General features: G+C 42.9%; 1 protein-coding gene across 1 annotated transcript in view; it reads left to right on the forward strand.

The window, feature by feature from the left end:
- The first annotated feature begins 1,341 nt into the window (after positions 1 to 1,341).
- cdk17 (cyclin dependent kinase 17) overlaps positions 1,342 to 21,136 on the forward strand; it is a 47,509-nt gene continuing 27,714 nt past the window's right edge. Inside the window, exon 1 of the mRNA XM_080421761.1 lies at positions 1,342 to 1,715. The gene's annotated coding sequence lies outside the window, so the exon portion shown is untranslated. The remainder of the gene's footprint in view (positions 1,716 to 21,136) is intronic.

The raw sequence follows: 21,136 nt of genomic DNA on the forward strand, positions 1-21,136 counted from the left end.
TCCAAAGTTGCCTGTAAATAGTTGCGGGTTGCGTTTTTTTGTTTCTAAAATGTAGTTGCTTATTTGGGCTTGTTTCCTGATGTTGTTTAAACCAGTGGTTCTCTAACATTTTTATGTCATGGACCCCCAAATTAATATGTATTTTGTCCACAGACCCAGCTGACCCCCATCTGAAAATATTTTGTGCCAGGGGACCCCTGTACAAGATTTGTGTTGTTAAAAAAACAAATTTTCTTCAATATTTATTTATTCGGCAATCTGCAATTTTCAGCCGATGCATATAGGTTTAAAATGCTCATGTGGCCCAGAGGCCTAAGTCGCTTCTTTTAGGCTTGTTTTCCCAGAGCTAGTTTCTCTCTTGTTTCTCTCAATTTACATTACGTTACATTTAATGTATAGGTTTAAAGCAGGTGTAGGCATTCTTAGGCATGGGTGCCAATATTGGCACAGGGGAGGGTGATCACTGGGCACACTGGCATAAGTGTACTTCCCTGTGCTTGTCTTTGCAAACTGTTATAAAGTCAATCAAGTGTGTGAGAGAGGATCTTTGGTTTTAAATCAAATATACATATATCTCTTTTTAAAATGTAATCAATTAAATTCATCACATCTGTATGCAAATTACACCCAGCACATAATTCTATATTCATTCAAACTCTGAACTCTGACTGGGGAGGGAGTCTGGGAGATATATGGGTTATTGCTCTAGTCTAGGTCTAAAGGCCAAACCGCACCAATGCGGTCGCAACGCCGTCCTTGCAACAAAAGTTTTAAGGTCAACTGCACCAATGCAACTCCTTGCAACTGCCATATTGGTGATAATGGTTGCAAGTAGTTGCAAGTAGTTGCATGTTGCAAGTAGTTGCATGTTGCAAGGAGTTGCAAGTAGTTGCATGTTGCAAGGAGTTGCAAGTAGTTGCATGTTGCAAGGATTTGCAAGTAGTTGCATGTTGCAAGTAGTTGCATGTTGCAAGTAGTTGCATGTTGCAAGGAATTGCATGGCGAATCATTGGTGAGCTTAATGATCATTACAATATCCTGATGTGACAGGACAATATAATAAAACATTTTTTTTTTTTTTATTTATGAACAATCAAAATCTTGTGGAAATATTACGTTTTTATGTGGTGTCATAATTAAACGTAATGTTGAATGATATTGCACGCTGACGATCAAAAACCTAAAAACATGGCACTTCATGTCAAAAAGGTTGCAGACCCCTGGGTCATATACCTTGTTGCTTGTTTCTCTCGCAAAACCTGGCAACCCTGACGGAGCAGTGCTGGTAGCAACCAGAGCCTTCTGGTAGCAACACTGACTTGAGAGAGAGGCGGAGGCGTCAGAATGCGGCCAGCCACAGCCCGCTGCACCCCTCCCTCATATGTCGACACTATCCTCTTCTCCTCCTGGACACTCTAAACTTGCGTCCTGCCAAAGAAGAAGAAGAAGTGAGTGAGGTTTAAGGTGGGGGGATATCTTATTCCAAGCTGTGTGTGCGAGCGTTGCTGATATATTTGTACCGTGAAAACAGCGTTGTTCTAATCTGGGAGATATTGTTAACGGATCATCAACAAGGAGCCCGAGCTTGTGTGTCTCTGCTCGGGGTGGGTGGAGAGCAGAGAGACGGACGGACGGGCATCCGGCCTCCGAGTATAGAAGCACCGAGAGAGATCTGGAAGTCGGCTTGAATTGAAACAACGTTCATCTTTTGTCAGGTATGTATTTAGCTGAACGTTTTGGTCTACGTTGCCGTTATTATTAAACCGTTAACCGTTCCCGTCTGCGTCGCTGCTGCTGCTGTACATAAAGCGCCAGTGTGTGAGAAATGACAGCACAGGTAAAGTGAAACTGTGCTGTCTTCTGTCTATCAGTGTTTTACAGTAGCGCCTCTCTTCTCCTCAGCGTGCCTGCATGGTGGGATTATGTTGCGTTGTCTGTTGTTACGAAATACCATTTGATTAATAACAGAATCTTAAAGATATGTTTGTTGACAAAACATCTGCGTAGCGTACGCCTGACTCTGCCCTAAGCCTACGCACCTTCTTTATTTTGACTATACCACCTTGTGATACCATACCCAGTTGTCAACACCTTACTTGGCCTACACAGTACTGTAAAAGCCTTTATATTGGTATAACTGCGAGTGTACAAATGGCACCAAAGGGACCATGAACACACAGGACCCCAATGCAAGCAAGCCATAGTGCTTTCTTGGGTTTAATCCCTTTAGCATCCTTTTGTGTAGAACTGTACTTTTCTGTGCTTTTTTTTGGCAAACTGTAATACAGTATTAAATCAATCAATCAATCAAACCCCTTTGGTTCAATGTCTACACTCTCTGAGTTACAAATGGATAGGATCTTACTGTAGTGTACTTATACTCCTGTTGTAGCCAAGGATTCATTATCCTGTTAGTCTATTATTGTTCTAGACATTTTTTTCAGGCATATTGGTCATTGGAAGGCTTACTTTCATTCATTTGGCTGCATATGTCTGACATTTTGTCTGACAAGTGTGCACCAGCCCTCTAGCTTTAAGCATAATCTGCTCTGATTGCCATTAAATCTGGGAAACAGCTGTGATATTTCATGGATATTATAATAATGAATGAGGCTGACTGTCTGGACTCTGATTACTTGTTGAATTCCAAAGAACAACAGTGAATACCAGTTAATTAAATTACATTACATTAAATTGACCTGGCTCTAGATTCTTAGCATAGATCAGCAGCTAAACAACCCCTAGCCATCACCAGGGTCGAATATGAATCAATATGAAGCTCACCCTGTTGTGTTTTCAAGCATGAGTTTTCTTTTTACTACTTAAAATATCACTATTATTTTACCAAATACCTCAATATCAATATTGTGACTATTGTGGGGATGGCTGGTGCTTTCACAAAATATTACAGTTATTTTTGATAAATAATCATCAGTAATGCTGCCTATATAATGACTAAGAACAGCTAGAACAGTCAGTATGTTCAGAAAAGTACTTAACTGTAAAGCAACCTAATGCCAGGAAAAGCCAACACTTATGCTATATCCCGATATTACGATATCCAAAATTACGATATCCCAAATCCCAGATGATTTTTTATCATATCTAGCACTAGGTTCATTGAGTTGACAAGATGACACATGCTGGAGCTGATTGCATGTGTTAATAAGAAGACATAACATTTACATAAAGCCTGCTGGACTTGAATCTGTTCCCCGGTGTTCTACACTGTCCTTGATTTGGAAAGATAGGCTGTGTTGTGTTGAGAGTGTGTGACTGTGTGTGTGTGTGTGTGTGTGTGTGCGCGCGTGCGTGTGTGCGTGTGTGCGTGGCTATTGTTCAGGTTACTTCTCTCCCAATGGCCTGCGGCACTATTGACCCACATTGAGATCCAGGCTGTTGGTCGTGCAAGTGTTCCTCCTGGGACAAGCTAATTATACTGACCCAAACCATCTTCTTTCTGTCTCTCTCTCTCCTCTGTTGACGCTCTCCCTATCTTATGTCTCTCCTCGTTACATCAGCCTCCGCGCTGTGACATGCCCATATCAAGGCCATATCATACCTTTCATATTGATCATTCCGTGCATTAGGCCTCTTGAGATAATGGCATGTATATGCTTTGTGTATCCATCCTCTCTCTCTCTCTCACACACACACACACACACACACACACACACACACACACACACACACACACACACACACACACACACACACACACACACACACACACACACACACACACACACACACACACACACACACACTAGAAATAGAGCTAGAAATAGAGCTATCATGTACTGTAGGTACTCATGGGAGAAGAGGGCTCTTGTTCCTAGTTATAAATCCCAGTCTTGGGTGATGGTGTTGATTATGCATGGCACAGACAGACAAAAAAAAAAGCACTCATCATCCTGTCACCTGCCACCCACTGTGCCTCTGCCATTTCTCCACTCTCTCCATCCTCTCTGACACAACTAGACTCCCTCTATTTGTTCTCTGTCTGTCTGTCTGTCTGACTGTCTATCTGCCTCTCTCTTCTCCTTTTGCCTCTAGTCCTGACAATGATTTGTTCACTGGCCCTTTATTCAGTGTCTTTCAGACTCTGTGTCCATCTATTTGTGTCTGGCAGTGTCCTTGTCTCTCTCTGTCATTCTCTCTTGCCTCTGTCTTGTCTTCTTTTGTCTGTTTGACTGTTTATTCCCCTGTTGGTCTTCCTCCTACCCTACACCTGCGTTGTTGTTGTTGTTGTTGTTGTTGTGGTTGTGTTCACCGACAGAGGATAGATGTCTGGTACTGAGATGCTGTCGACGCAAACGTGTACTCTCGGATAGTCTTTTTTGTTGTGATGTGACCTGCTTTGCTCGAGGAGACGACAACCCCTAGATCTTCTTACCCCTTAACTTGATTTTGTTGTTGAGTGACTGTGTGTTAATGCAAAGAGCGAATTGAAAACTAGAGACCAAAAGTGACCATGTTTCACCAGTGACCGGAAGTCTCCTAGGATGTCACAGCTTGCCGCTGTTAATTTCGATAATGATGATGATAATAAAGGTGATAATAAAGAGCAGATCATTGCTTTGGTACAATTGAAGAGTTCACCCTTCAATATCTTTAAGACTGCGAAGATTGACTGTGTGTGTGTGTGTTTATTTTATATCATTTAATCAATTATATCAAATAATAGATTCGAAAATTGCAAATATAGCAGATCTACAAGCTCACAACGCATCGAGATGTGACGTGTTGTGAGCTTGTACATCTGCTATTTTAGCTATTTTTGTGCAGCAACGTTGTTCAACAAAGTATAAAATAGGGCATAAGTGATTAATCAAACTAATCTATTTATTAGATTAAAAATATCGATTTGAAATGTTTGCATAGATTCCTTGATATAAAAAAAAGAGATGCTTGATTGGTAGGGCTGGGATTCCTCACAACACCAGCATGTCTTGTTTAGGAGGTGCCTGATGCTTAAATTGTCTCTAGAAAAAGACCTCCTAACCCATTTAGACCTGGAACACCAAAAACATTCCACCAAAAACGTAGGCGTTTTTAGAATCGGCCTCAGGTCTAAATGTGTTCTAAACAAGACATTCTGGTGTTGTGTGAGGGATCCCAGCCCTACCAATCAAGCATCTCTTTGAAAATATTTTCTCGCTCTCGCTCTCGCTCTCTCTCTCTCTCTCTCTCTCTCTCTCTCTCTCTCTCTTATTGTCACATGAAAAATCTCTTGGCTTATTGCAGTTCACAAATAGCTTTGCTCAGCAAGGTTATGCTTTTTTCCTTTTTTTTTATCAATATCATGCAGCCTTATAGTGTGTGCGGCAGAAATCGAGCCCACTAATGAAATAACAGCACAGGCTGTTATGAGGTATGTCAGGCTTGTATCTCCATATTTCATATTTGTATGGTTTTTTTTCTCGCTATGAATGCGCTATTTCATTCTCTTATAAGCTCATAATGCGTTGCCATGCTTCAATCAATCGTCCACCGATTTAAATAAGCCAATTTTCACTCCAAATGACTCGATCGGTGATCAGCAATTTACCCTATCCAGAAAAGAAACCCATCTTTTATGACTGAACTGCACTGTTTTTTGCATAAAAGTAAATCAGATGTGTAGTATAATTTGCAGCTTTATGACATGCCCCCCCCCCAAACACATAGGTGCAGTTTTGACATAAGGTTTGTTTTTTCCCTTTTTTCCCTCTTAAAATAAGATAAATAATCTAGGAAATATTGGTAATGGTGCTGCTTCCTCTATAATGACATGCCCAAAATAAGGATGCCAGGTTGAAAGTGTTTAAGTCTGTCTGTGTGTTTTTTTTAATTTATTTTTAATTATTTAACCAATGAAAAGTATTAACAAGAGCATGTGACTGTGACTAAATAATAATTCAATTGGATCTGTTGGGACACAGGTTATTTTTTTCCATTTCCTGATAAGTAGTGGTTTTGGATACAAGATTTCTGCCCCGGCAGTGACAATATGATTTGTTCTGTTCAGTATGCAAGGCTGCTGTAGAAAGAAAGATCTCTGCATTACATCTTAGCGAAGATCACCATCCCAAAACACCGTTGCCATTGACGATGAGTCTGCCAGATTGCCAGAAGCTCTGTCTCTTTCCCTTGTTATCTCTCATCTCACCCCGCTCTCCTCTCTCCTTTTATCAGTGTCAGTGTGTTCTTCTTCTCCTCGTGTCAGCTCCAGAAGTTCTTGTTCTGTGGTTGTAGCGCTGTGTCCACAGGCCATACTGTTTTATGTAACTCCCACACTTATGAAACGCTACATTGATTGGGGCCGGCATACATGTATTCAGAGAGAGAGAGAGAGCGAGAGAGAGAGAGAGAGGGGGAGAGAGAGGGGGAACATCCTTAATTTGTTATGAAAGCAATTGGAGTACTATGTTATTTTTGTGCTTTCTCTCTCTCTCTGTCTCTCTCGTCAACCTCGCTGTCTTTCTCTTGTACACGGCAAAATCCTGAGTGTAAAAAGTGTTAAAGTAATTGTTGTGGAAATGTGGAATTTGACAGATGGCCATGGGAATGCTCTCTACGGCTGTCATTCTTTTTTTTGACGGGTGGGAGAATGGAGAGGGGTGAAAAGGAGGCCTTAGCTATGACGTAAGAACAAGTGAACAAAAATAAAAGGATATTCTACTGTGAGGAAGTGTCTCTGGGCCATTGGGGGTATAATTTTAGGTTAAGTAGTAATTATGTCTTCTTATTTCTTTCAGGACCTAGCTAATTCTAGGGCTTCATAATGAGTATAATTATTGTAGCTGGAGCACACACACACACACACACACACACACACACACACACACACACACACACACACACACACTATTATGCCCTTCCAGTGAAACTCTTCCAGTGAAACTCTTCACTGTCGGATGAAAAGAAGCGCTAGCGACTCTGTGTATATTGGAGGAGACCTGGTTGTCTACAACCTCCCTAAAGGCTGATTTATACTCCGTTGTGAGCCATTGTCGCGCACCAAAAATGGCCGATCTACAAGCTCACGACGCGTCGTGCTGCAGCTATTTTTGGTGCACGACACAGCGGACCCACCGGCGTGCAATGCAACCGAGTATAACTCAGGCTTAACCAACTGTAGGGGTTCGCAGCAGTGACGGGGACTAAAAAAAACATGGGGGGGAATTGGCAATAACTAAATTGGGAAGAAAATGAAACAACAACTAAACACTTGATTAATAAACCTTTCCAGCAGTTTGAATGGACTGCTGGAAGTAGATGTGGAGGAACGTGTGACGTAGCGCAACGTCCCTTCCCTAGCTAAAAGAAAAAACAGGACATCATGTCTAATTGCATACATGAAGGAGTTAGCATTTAGCTTGAAATGACAGTGCAGTGGAGAAGGTTTAATGAATGACCACCCAAAGATGTTTGCTGCGAGTCGTGCACAGTTCGACTCCTGCCATGCACCCAACGGCTGTGCTCTCAATCCCTCCGTAGGCACGTGTCATTGTGAGCGTGCTGCATGCTGCGCACATGCATGCAATCTACGTCAGCTCCTAGTTTGGGAGATACATTTACAGATGCGATTGTCATTTTGTTCTTCTAACCCGCTTCTACACAACCATGCCCTCTCCACCCTAAAACCCCCATTTGCACAACACACACACAGGCAAGAACATTCAACAGTCTCGGCTGTTGATGGCCGACTGAGTTGAATCCACACTATTGGTGAGAATGTGTGTATGTGTATATATATATATACGCACATACAATCAGTCATACGAACACAGGCATGCTGATGATGGGGACTATGTCAGCCATGAGAGGAATGTAGAGGCGGGGGGGGGGGGGGGGTTTGGTTGGTGTATGTGAGTGTATAGTCAGTCTGTGTCTGTCTCTCTCTCTCTCTCTCTCTCGTGCTCTCTCACACTTTCTGTTTCTAGTGTCTGCCTCTCTCATGTGCAGACAGTCTGGCCACTAGTTGTAATAGATGCTACAGGCAGAATGATTAATCTGACTATTAAGCATCGTGTTGGAGTGCGGAGTCTGTGTTTGTCTGGTTTAGTAGTGTCTGTGGTTTAAATAGACCCCCCCCCCCCCCCCCCCCCCCCCACACACACACACACACACCTATTGTCAGAGCCTCAGCTTCCTTCCTGCTGGTATACAAGGAGTGAATTGAGGTCATACAGCAATAAAGCAATTCTTAACGAGCCGAGTGCTGATCATGAGGATGTACTGTAATGTGTGTGTGTTTGTCTTTTGTACAGTAAGACAAAGCCAGTCTTTATTGTATGACTGTGATGTCAGCTGGTATGAATGCCTTGGGTGTCAAAAGGGATATTTGGTCTCGTAGGAGGCCGCGGGGGGATAAACTTTCGCTTCCTTGGAAAAGCGTGAGGCGCGCCGAGTGATGAACGGGGGGATGGGGGGGGGGGGGGGGGGGGGTGTCCTGTGGGAGCTTGATGGAGTCGATCCCGGTGCCCCCCCTACAGTGGTCTGAAGAGGGGCATTGTGAGAACTGGAGCAGTCCCGTTGGACCGGGCCCAGATTGTGAGTCACACCACCAACCAACTGGGTACCATGCACAGACCAGCCCTGTTGGTGTGTGTGAGACTGGGTGGGTGAATGCATTAGCCTAGTCTTTGTTCAATCTCTCTCTCTCTCTCTCTCTCTCTCTCTCTCTCCTGGCACAGTCTCTCTCTCTCTTTCTCTCTCTCTTTTTCTCTCCTGGCACAGTCTGGCTCTCTCTTTTCTTTCAATTCAATTGAATTCAATTCAAAGGGGCTTTATTGGCACTGAAATCATTCGTTTACATTGCCAAAGCAAGTGTGAAATAAAAACAAATGTATGTTATTGCTGTCAGGCAGAAACCATCTCCATATTTCAACCTTTTTATGTTTTTTTTCCCGTAAATTAATGTCCTATACTCCATCATACAAGAGTGAGAGAGGGGTTGTTGTGAGCTTGTAGGTCAGTTTGTAAAACAATAGTTTAAAAGGAAAAGGCTTTGGACTTTCAAGGTTTCCACCCGACAGCAACGATTAAAGGTCCTAATAGAATAGAGAAAGGTGTAACATTGCAATCAAGTCAAATTAACTTAAAAATAAATTCTCTCTCTCTCTCCTGGCACAGTGTCTCACCCAGAAGCCCCCCCTTTGGTAAGCTGTCCCATCATACGTTGCCTGGTGGGGGTTGGCTAGATTGGCTCCTAATCTGGAGATTAACCGGTGGCATTGTCGGAACAGCAGCAGCCCAGGGGGATTATTCACACTCTCACTCACAGTATACTGTAGCTATGCTCACATACACACAAACCCTCACATATCAAAATAAATCTGCGTGCACACCAGTGGTGGAAAAAGCACTCCAATGCTTTACTTGAGTAAAAGTATGAATACTGCAATGTAGAAGTACTCTGTTACAAGTCTGGGGGAAAAAAATGACTTGAATAAAAGTACAAAAGTATTGGTATGTACAAAAGTATTGGTATCCAAATATACTTAAAGTACCAAAAGTAAAAGTACTAAAATGTTTGAAAATAGACGATCTACAAGCTCACTGCTATTTTCAAATAGCCTAGGTATGAAATAGGGCTAAAGTGGTTAATGTATGTTTTATAATGTAATAATTTATATCTGCAAAGTAACTAGTAACTAAAGTTTTCAAATAATTGTAGTGGAGTAAAAGTACAATATTTGCCTCTTGAGATGTAGTGGAGTAGAAGTAAAAATACAGACAGTTGGAAATATTCCAGTAAAGTAAAAGTACCTCAAAATTGTACTTAAGTACAGTACTTGAGTAAATGTACTTAGTTACTTTACACCACTGGTGCACACACAGAACGTTCCAGCTCACATACCAACCCTCACATGCTAAAACCTGGTACTCTCCCCCCCCCGCCCACATAACATTCGTACACTGTAAGTGTTAGTGGTGTCTCCTTACACTCTTTCCTGACGGAGATAATGAAATATTCATGTGATTGTGCCTTCTCTCTCTCTCTCTCTCTCTCTCTCTCTCTCTCTCTCTCTCTGTCTCTCTCTCTGTCTCTCTCTCATGCTACCCCAGCAGGGCTGGCACATTACTCTGACAGACTCATTGTTGACATTGTCTGTGTCATCGGGGAATGACGGGGCAGAGGCGTGAGGCATGCAGCACATCCTATCCTATCTTTGCACAAGTCTTGTCCATGTGCCTTCACTGCCTTGGCCCGCTCGGCTCACTCTGTGCTTTATAGTCATGATTATTTTGATGGGTGATTTTAATCACTTTAAGCCATTAAGGCCGGGAACGCATCTGTGTAACCACTTTTTCCATATTTTATACTTTGGCTATTCAAAAATAGCAGATCTGCTATTTTTGAAAAATCATGATTTTTTTGTATTTCTTTGAATATATATAAATATATATATATATATATATATATATATATATATATATATATATATATATATATATATATATTTATATATTTATATTTAAGCGAATATTTGTAACTCAAATCTTTGCTTCTGGGGGTCCCTGGAACAAAATATTTTGAGATGGGGGTCCGTGGCCAAATACATATCATTTTGGGGGTCCTTGACAAGAAAAGGTTTGAGCACCACTGATATAGAAACATAAGTTTCTCAGAAAAACTGTTAGGATTTAGAAGACATTTGCAGAATCCCCAGAAGGAAAGATTTGAGTAACAAATGTTTGCACAAATTCTAACGATTTTTCAAAAATAGCAGATCTACAAGCTCGCACTCGGTGCCGCGCTATGAGCTTGTAGATCTGCTATTTTTGAATAGCCCAAAAAATGTCACAGATGTGTTCCCGGTCTAGATGGGTTAAGCCTGGCGTCCCTAGATCACAACGCTTTGCATGCCGACGTGTTCTTCTTTTCGCCCGTGCGACACCATCATACAACCAAGTTTAAAATAGGCCTTAAAGTGGTTAACAGTAAGTGCGACAGTGGAATGAGATTATGATCCTAGAGTACAGGATCTGGTATTGAAAAAGATCTGCATGTAATCACATAGTGTTACAGGCGATTGATAGTAAACAGTGTGTGCAGTAAAGTGTCAGGACCTGTCCCTGGAATTATCATGTGCTAATCCATCCATAATTACCCAGGGATGTGTGCAGTCAAAGTAACAGACTATGGGTTAGGGCGACGATAGCTCCCATAGCCCGAATTCCAAATCTCCGTTGTTTACATAAAAACGTTAATAAACAGCTTACATTTTGGGAAAGTGAAAAAGGTGCGTAGTTATTTTGTGCATATGCTAATGGTCAATGCCTGTGTGAAAATTCAGATCAATTGCTCCAGCCACTGAGGAGAACCGGGCAGAACAGAGAGATTTTACGGACAGGTTGAGGACAGATTTTCAGGACAGGTTTTGGGGAGAGGTTTTGGGAATTAAAGGAGGATGGAAAACTAAAGAAGTACAGAAAAAACATAAGGAAGGAAAAAATGTAGACCAGGTTAACCTCACAAGGCTCCTCCTACCCACAAATGTTGTCAAATTATTCAATTTTCTAATGCTTAATGCTATTCCTTGAATATCCCTTGTTTCCCTTGTTGTATGTTTATTATGATGACTATTATTAATGCTGCTACAATGTCTGAGAAACCAGAACATAATTTTATTACAATAAAAAAACAGGGAAAGGCTTGATAAATGCAGCTTCTTGGATGTCATGGGAACTTGTTAGGCTTTTAGCCAATAGTCCAGGTAGAATCCAATAGAAACGACTCAATTCACTTTACAGGCTATTCTCCAGGGATGTATGTGAACGTGCATAGTTCTTGTGTGATTACTGATGGTCACAATCATTTGACACACTTTGTTAGGCACCGATTGAAGATAATGCACGCCCAACGAGCAATGATTACCCTTGTTGCTGTGCACAGCCGGCCGGGTCAGAGCAATACATTGAATTAGGAATGCACAATATTGAAACTTTGGTCGATATCCTATTACCGATTAATTGCATGGACAAATCGATCAATACTGATATTGCAATGCACGTTTCCAGTAGGGTTTACCTTACACCTGTTATACAGTAACTGTTATTGTGGGAGCAGATGCAGACAAAAACCCGGTGCATTCGTATATTACCTGATTTGAAACATATGCATTAGATTGGTCTAGGTCACGATTACAGATTTACTCAAATAATTGCAATTAACGATTTAATTGTGTGTTTGGCGTTGAACATTGGGATATATATGAATACAAATTACATTTCTGTTTGCCTTTTAGGTTTGTAATCAAAAATTGCACAGGGCAGATATGACAAATAACTTAAATATGAAATTTAAATAATGAAAGAGAGAAATAATTGACATTTAATAATTTTGTAAAATGGTATGTAAAAGTAATGTAAAATAGCGGTAATAGCTGATCTACAGGCTTACAACGCGTCACAAAGTGACGCGTTGTAAGCTTGTAGATCTGCTATTTTTGCTTTCTTTAATATTTCAAAATGTGTGAACATTTTTCAACATGGAGACGATTATGATGAAAATAATTGTGATTATCTCAAATAATTGCGATGAGACGATTATGTAATAATTGTGACAGACCTAGATTGATCTACTATGTGTGTTATGGTAACTGTCTGCAATGTACAAGTAACAGGATTAATCCCAGGCTTCCGCCCGGCCATGGTCAATGTATCCCCATCGTCACAATTGTTTCTCAAAGTGTCAAGAAAGACGCTAAAGCCTGATATATATGCTACTACCGAAAATAGCCGATCTAGAAGCTCACTGCTTGTAGCGTGTAGATCGGCTATTTTCAGCGTGCGACACGACACCGTCATACTGTACAATGGAGTGCCACACCCCCATCTGTGTGAGTCTGGATGGGATATTACCCAGTCACTCGCTCAGTGTCCCAGGCCTGCTCCCACCCAGGTCACACCTGGCGTTTTCACAAAAGACGAGAAGAGTCATTGTGGGAGGATCAGTGTGCTGTGACGGGGCGGGGGGGGGGGAAGGTCCTTAGGACACCACAGGGACACACACACCTGTCCTCCAGGGCTTCTGGGTGAATGAGACATGGGTTACAGCCTGGTTTGTACTCTGGGGGGGTGTGGTGGGGAGTGAGAAGAACGACGCTGCCTTTTAATGGGAAGCCATAAAGAAGGCAGAGGAAAGGAGAGAGGAGGAGAAGAACAGAGGCCATAGTGGAGGAAGATAATGCAACATGATGTCCTACTCCTATTGTTCAATTGTGCTGATGGCCTGTGATCCTGAGAGGCTTTTATTTTGTTGTCTGGCTGTGTTTTTTTGTTTTTCCCTTCCGTGTGTGTGTGTGTGTGTGTGTGTGTGCGCGCACATCCTTCCTCTCTGCATGTGTGTGTGCACACACACATGCTGCGCTGTCTCTCTCCTCTGGAATGTGGCGTTATCCCAGCTGTGTGTTTGGATCGACCAAGCCAGACGGGGAGACAAACAGACACATTCCTCACTGTGGTCATCTGTCCGCGTGTGTGTGTGTGTGTGTGCGCGCCCGCCGGAAAAGCCTCGTTAGGCCACGTTACTTGCCATACGGCCTTAATGAAGTCAGAGAGCGAAAGTAAATACACTGGTGTTATGTAAGAGATGGGCTGCAAAAAGAGCTGTTTGAAGATCAGATGGAGAGGGGAGACGATCGTGCTCACAGCATATTGATTTCACTCCTAGACCACAAAGACTAAAAGCAATACTTTTATTGCTTTAAAAAAACCAATAGTTTCAAGTGTATACATGACTGGCGGACGGTGTACGCTTACACACACAAAGGTGAGAGGTTTGGGTCTTGCCTACAAGTTGAAGGCTCATCGCTAGGTATGGGCTTCAAAACCTGGTTCTCAAACTTTTTCATGTCAAGGACCCCCAAAATAATATGTATTTAGCCGCGGACCCCCATCTCAAATATTTTGTTCCAGGGACCCCCAGAAGCAAAGATTTCAGTTACAAATGTTCCCTTTAAAAATATATATATTCAAAGATTTGCACACATTTTCACGATTTTTCTAAAATAGCAGATCTACAAGCTCATGTAGATCAGATATACAAGCTCATGTAGATCATAGCTCATAGCGCGGCACTCTGTGCCGCGCTATGAGCTTGTATATCTGCTATTTTTGAATAGCCAAAGTGTAAAAGGTTAAAATTATTGTGATGCTACATTAACACATTTTGCTGGGGACCCCCTGGAACCCCCCCAAGGACCCCTGGGGGTCCCGGACCCCAGTTTGAGAACCAATGCTCTAAGGATCCGGGTTGCGAATTTCTGAAGGTCTTATTATATTATAGACACTGCCATCGAGTCTCGCACGTCCGTGAAGTGACGTCATTGTCTCGAGAGAGACGAGACACAGGTGTCGAGTTAGGCTAAAGGTCTCACCAGAGGCGGTCCCAGCTCATCTATCAGGTACAGAGATTGTCTGGGGACTCATCCTGTTATCTGCCTCGCTGGCATCATGAAACGCACACACACATTCACACAGAGTGCATGCTGTTCTTCGTTTCCTTCCTACCCCACTCTGCCATTAACCCATTCCATTTTAGTTATAGCCATTATTGTATACTTTGGCTATTTTTGAAGAATCATTAAAAAAAATCAAATATTTGAATATATATATTTTTTAAGCGAACATTTGTAATTCAAATCATTGCTTCTCTGGGGGTCCCTGGAACAAAATATTATCTCCCACATTATTATATTATTATACCCACATATCTCAAAAATATTTTGAGATATGTGGGGGGGGGGGGGGGTCCATGACCAAATGCATATCATTTTGGGGGTCCTTGACATGGAAAAAAGTTTGAGAACCACTGATATTATAACAACATACGGTTTCAAGAAAACTGTTTTACTGATTCAGAAGACATTTGTAGGTGCGTTCCCGGATTGAATGGGTTATCAGATGACACTTGTGTGTCTGAGCGCACATTAAAATCTTTTGTACTACTGTACATGTGGTATTACACAGTGTGTGCGCCTGTCTGTGCGTGCGTGCACTGTTCAGTGTAACTTGGGTTACCCAAGTTACCCAGTACTAGACCATACCCGCGGGGGGGATATGCGCACATGATTTGGCAACCCGAACACAAAAACGCTAATAAACAGCTGACATTTGGGGAAAGCGGAAAAACGGGCTTCGCTGTTCCGTGCACATGGATAATGGTCAATGGCTTTGTGCAAATTCAGATCAAATTGCTCCAGCCACTGAGGAGAACCGGGAGAACCGTGCAGAAGGGATCTTGGCCTCACCACCCACACAGAGCTATGTCGAAATTATAGGAGGATGATTCTTTGGGCTTTGTGTTTGTCCTGTTTCAAGAGAGCGAGGGGTGAGGGCTGTGTTTACGTGTATGTGTGTGCCTGCCTGCCTGTGTATTTGCATGTGTGTGGTGTATGTACAACAGTATATGCATGTGTGCGTCCTCTGCGGCCATTCCCCACTGCAGCGCGCGTATTACTGTGTATTCAGCTGGGAGACAGCGCAGTGCTCATACCTAAAAATAACCTCCCTTCACTCTCTTCCTCCCACTACTCATTACTGTCTCTCTCTCTCTCTCTCTCCCACTTCTTCTCCAAGCTCCCACAAGACCTCTAGATCTCTCCATCTACCCCTCCAACTCTTTCTCTTTCTCCCTGAAGTGAGATGTGAGGTGTCGCATGGCAGGCATTGTCTTTTGCCGTCTTCTCTGCTCCTCACCAGTGTTGGTTTTGACAGCAAATTTTTATTTAGTTTTAGTCATCTGAAATGTTTTACTGTTAGTCTAGTTTTAGTTGACTAAATACCTTAAGATTTTAGTCGACTAAATCTACAGTTGATTTAGTTGACTAAAATGTATTTTGTCGGTGCCTTGATGGTGTCGTGATGGCTGATTTTACACTTGCATGCTGAAAATAGCCGATCTACAAGCTCAGTAGCTTGTAGATCTGCTAAAATGACTAGTCTTTTAGTTCTACTGGATCTCTTCTCCACTAGTCTCTCTCTAACATTTTAGTCTAGTTTTTATTTGTTGACGAAATTGACAATATATTTAGTCATAGTTTTAGTCATCATAGCTTAGTTTTTATTTAGTTTTTATTACGTTTTCGTCAGTGAAAAAAGGTAGTCGACTTAACATTTTTCGTCATGATTTAGTCGTCGATATTCACAGTCCTTCTGTAGTGCGACGTAGTCGCTTGCCGAAAAGAACTGATATCAATAAATACGTTATTTTTGGCAAGCAACATCGTTGTTAGGACCTTTTTTTTGTTTTGCCTATCGCTATTAGTATTCTGTGAGTGTGTGTTCACATAATAGCCTCTTGTGTACACACACGCTCACACACAAACACACAAGGTTATTTCAGATCATCCCTCAGGGTCGGTCGCATCGAAGTTAACTATTTTAGTTCATGTTGTTGTTCTTTTGGAATAATAATGATGCCCCTGGCCCCCTACTGCACGGGGCCCTTAATACCACTCGTGTGTGTGTGTGTGTGTGTGTGTGTGTGTGTGTGTGTGTGTGAATGTTGGTGAGTGCGGAGTGAGCGAGAGAAAGATTTATATATTGGTGAATGTGTTGGAATGTGTTTCTTCTTTAGGCCTGGTCAGGAGGACCCCAAACTCCATTGGACTCTCAAGTGATATATGGTTGGCTTTGCTGTAGCGTTGATTTGTGCTAACACATGCCATCACATAAACCTCCCCAACCCCCCCCCCCCCCACCCTCACCCAGCAGCACTGCTGCTACTTTATGGTTATTGGCCACTGAAGGCATTATTTACCTCTGAGTACTTTGCCTTCTGTGAATATTTTTGGGTGATGGTCAGCTAGGAGGAGGGGGATTACCATATGTCTATTTGTGTGTGTGGTTGCCATAGCAATGTGCTGACCTCTTGTCCTCCCCTATTTGGCCGTGGGCCAAAAAGTTACATCCATATATCTATCAGAGAGTGTGTGTGTGTGTGTGTGTGTGTGTGTGTGTGTGTGTGTGTGTGTGTGTGTGTGTGTGTGTGTGTGTGTGTGTGTGTGTGTGTGTGTGTGTGTGTGTGTGTGGGGGTGTGTGTGTGTGTGTGTGTGTGTGTGTGTGTGTGTGTGTGTGTGTGTGTGTGTGTGTGTGTGTGCTCGCTCAGTGTTTAAGTGAGCTTTGATGCATGCATGTACATCTGAGGTTCAGGTTTCTTGGTGACTGTGATAAACCTGCTGGTCTTTGATGTGATTCACATCATGTTGGACAGCTAAGCTAAGGGTACTTTAGTTATGAGGCACACCTGCGATACTTCGGAGACCCTCTGGCGTTTTGTACGTGTGTGCGGTGATCTCCAGGTGGCTGCGGGTTGGTGTGTGTGTGTGTGTGTGCGCACGCGCTGTGATCTCTATATCACAGGGATGATGCCAACTGGCCTAAGGCAAGGCCCCTCCCATTGTCTTCTCACATGCGCACACTCAAAGGAAAGTGATAGCGCACTGTATCTTCAAGTCATTGTGATGCTCATATGAGCCAAGCCTATTTTGAGCTTTTATTTTAACAGCATTAGGAGCCACGACATGTTTTCCTGTCAGGACAGAGCGGCTAATCTTGACTTAACCTTCTCTGAATTCTCTCTCTCTCGATTCATAATTGCCTCCTCAATGCCCCCTCTCTGTTTTTGCCCCTCTCTTTGACTTTGTGAATGCCCCCCACACACCGCCTAACCTAACCTTACCAGTCTTGGTCTCTCTTTCGCTCTATCTATCCCTTTTCTCTCTTTTCCGCCGCTCTGCCTGTGTTCATAGTTGCTAGCACTGTACATGCCTGGAGTTACCCGGGTGATTTCATGGCTCTTAGACAAACACAAAGAATCCTTTCTGCTCCGCTCGTTGAAATATGCTCACCCCACCCAGGCACCCACCCCCGCCACCCCCACCCCACCTTAACTCACACACTCGCACATTCAGACAGATCTCAGCGATCGTTGCACCCATCCCCATTTTACATTTCTTCGTTTCCTATTCTCTTGCACGCCGGACTTATAAAAGCCTGAGTGGAATGGGTGGGGGTTTGCGGAGGCAGCCTTGGAGGATTCTGGGATAGATTAGACCTCCTAATCTATGCCGAGTTGAGGACGGGTCTCCGGGAACTTTGTTGCCATGGAGATGAGAGCGGAGATGAACGTGCAGTAGAAAGTAAGCGGGGAAAGTTTGAAAGGTGAGTTGTCAAACCTGGCAGTGCTGTGGGGGTCCGGGGGATGCCCAAGGGGTCCTACAGGGGGTTCCAGGGGGGTAAAATGAGGAACAGTTTAAAACACTTAAAATAGCCGATATACAAGCTTACAATGCATCACACGGCAACACACTGTGAGCTTGTAGATTGTTGACTTTGTTATTTTCTGAAAATCTTGACAAATCTTCTGTTATGGGGGTCCAAATCTTTTCAAACAGGGGTCCACGGCCAAATCCATATAAATTTGGGGTCCCTTGACCTTTGTGGTTTGAGAACCACAGTCGTAGAGTACCAGGGTTTGAGGGAGACACATCGCACACGCACAGGAGGTGCTTTAGCTAAGGGCTACTACACACTGCAAGATTTTTTATTCGATTTGGCTGTCGGCGACCTTTTTTTGACGCTCGCCGGCAAAACCCCCGATCTGACGCAAGATCGGGCTTTGCTCGCAGAGGTGTTGCTCGCTGTGTGTGAAAGGCACTCCGAGAAGATGATCCACCCGCGATAAAAGCGATCGGCGAGACCTTCCAGAGCATTTTTAGATTTCTAGCAGGTTTGATATTTGTCTCTCTGGCTGACTGGAGATCTCACAGTATGAACGGGTTTGCGATCACCCGAGCTGATCCGTACTACAGCCAATGAGAGCAGTTATTACAGTATGCTTGAATCAGCAGCATGGACCAGGAAAGTCCCGACGCTACGCAACTGGTGTTATTAAAACATTTAGAACACGTGCGCTCCTTCTCTGTTGCAGCCAGGTTTTTATTTTATTTATAGGTTGCAGGTATGAGGGGATATAATTCCTTTGTCACCTACTGTAGGCCTATAGAGTAGCTCTATATGTACATAAAGGTTCGTCGTCATCAAGACTGGAATATGTTTCATCACCGTGGCGTGAACGTCCGAGGAAATGCTTCTGAACAGTGTTGCCAGATTTTGCGAGAGATATAAGCAACCAGGTTTATGAATACAAGCCCAAAATAAGCCACTATAGGCCACATGAACACTTTAAACCTATATACAAATACATTGGAAATTTGAAGGTATTTGTGAGGTTGTAGATCGGCTATTTTCAAAGAAAATTGTGGAATATTTTCCAAATCCACACAAATCTTGTATGGGGGTCTATGGCACAACATATTTTCAGAAGAAGGGCGGGGGGGGGTGTCTGTGGACAAACATTAGTTTGGGGGTCAAAATAAGAAAAAGAGGTTGCGCATCAACAATGGGTTTTCTCAGTGGAGTGCTAGAGACCCAAAGTCCAGTATACATATAAAAAAAAGAATGAACGCTTACGCGTTTTGGCTATGAGCCTTCCTCAGAGCATTAGTTTTTGATTGATTGATTGAAATTTTTATTAGGCAAAAGAATGTAAAACAACACAGTTACATTTATAATGCTTTTGACTAAAAGGTCCGGCCAAAAAAGTCCTTGCGGACTTGTTTCCGTTGGGGTCCTTGAATTAATTTCATAGACATATATAGTAGCAACCAAACAGTTCAAAAATCAACATGAAAATACAGGTAATACAGAAAAAATACAACTATGTACCAAAAAAAAGAGCATGAAAAAAAATATAAAATAAATGTACAAAAAATGGGGGGGGGGGGGTGAAGCATGGAAAAATAACGATTATATACAAAAAAATGCATGAGGAAATACAAAATATGTACAAAAAAGAGGAGGGGGGGCGGTCGTCTGTCTACAGGGAAACTGGTACTATCTCCTCTTTCGGCCTCCAGAAAGATGAGTTTTTAGGGCTGTTTTGAATGAGCCCAGCGAACTGCATTTTTTGAGGGATGGGGTTAGACTATTCCATTCCTTGGTGGCTGTGCTATAGAAGGAGAATTTGCCCATGTTTGTTTTATGGGTGGGTGGTACCAGATTGTTGTTTACGCTCCCTCTAGTTTCGTGGCTGTGGGTGTCACTAACTTTTTCGAGGTATTTATACAGATATGCGGGTATAGGGGGCATTTCGGGCAAATCTGCATTTACAATTTTGAAGACCAGACCCATTTTTTGTTGTTTAACCCTGTCTTCCACCCTGAGCCAGCCTAGGCTGGCAAAGTGAGTGGGAGAGAGGTGGGTCATGGGCCCCAGTCCGAGAAGTAGTCGGATCAGTTTGTTTTGGGAGGTTTGAAGCTTAGTCTGCAGTGACACTGAGGTGTTAGAGTACCAAGAGGAGCTAGCATAGTCAAAAAGGGGCTGAATCAGGGCCCCCGAGAGGGTCCTGAGGGCCTGAGGGTTGACAAAAGAGGAAACTCTGCCCATAAATCTGGTTCGGAGGTCCTTGCCATGAGAATGTTTCAGAACCACTGGTTTAAACAACATTAGGAAACAAGGCCAAATAAGCAACTATACTTTAGAAATAAGCCCCAAAAAACGCAAACCACAACTACCAATTTTTACAAGCAACTTCACAGAATAACAAGCCCAACGTCGCTTATAATAAGCGGACATGGCAACACTGCTACTGAATTGCATTGCGCACTGGTTGACATGTTTGTTTCATAGAGAGAGGGAGAGGGAGAGAGAGAGACAGAAAGAGAGAGAATTATTTAATGTCAATCAATAGCGTCCTGTCTCGGTCTCGCGCATATGTCACGGGACCCTTGCACATTTTCGTGAGATGTCGGTTAAAATTAATTGGAATAAAAACAAATGTATGTATCGGGTCAGGATCGCATCCTAGTGAACTCTTGCAGTGTGTCATCCCTTGTCTGCGATCAATCTTATAGTGTGAAAACCACAACGATATATGGCAGCCGATTTGAAGAAAGAGACTCGTGTAGTGTGAAATGCTTAACGATCTGATGATTCCCCCCCCCCCCCCCCGACCACTTTAAAAGTCGTACAGTGTGTAGCAGCCTTAACAGTGTGCTCGTGACTGCGTCTCTGAATGTGTAGTAGACTTGTCTTAATTAGGCCTCGTTGCCTGATGCCCCTCCCCCTGCCGCCTCCT

The sequence above is a fragment of the Gymnoscopelus braueri genome, assembly GCF_963280865.1.
Source record: "Gymnoscopelus braueri genome assembly, chromosome: 23".
In the NCBI taxonomy this organism is placed as follows: domain Eukaryota; kingdom Metazoa; phylum Chordata; class Actinopteri; order Myctophiformes; family Myctophidae; genus Gymnoscopelus; species Gymnoscopelus braueri.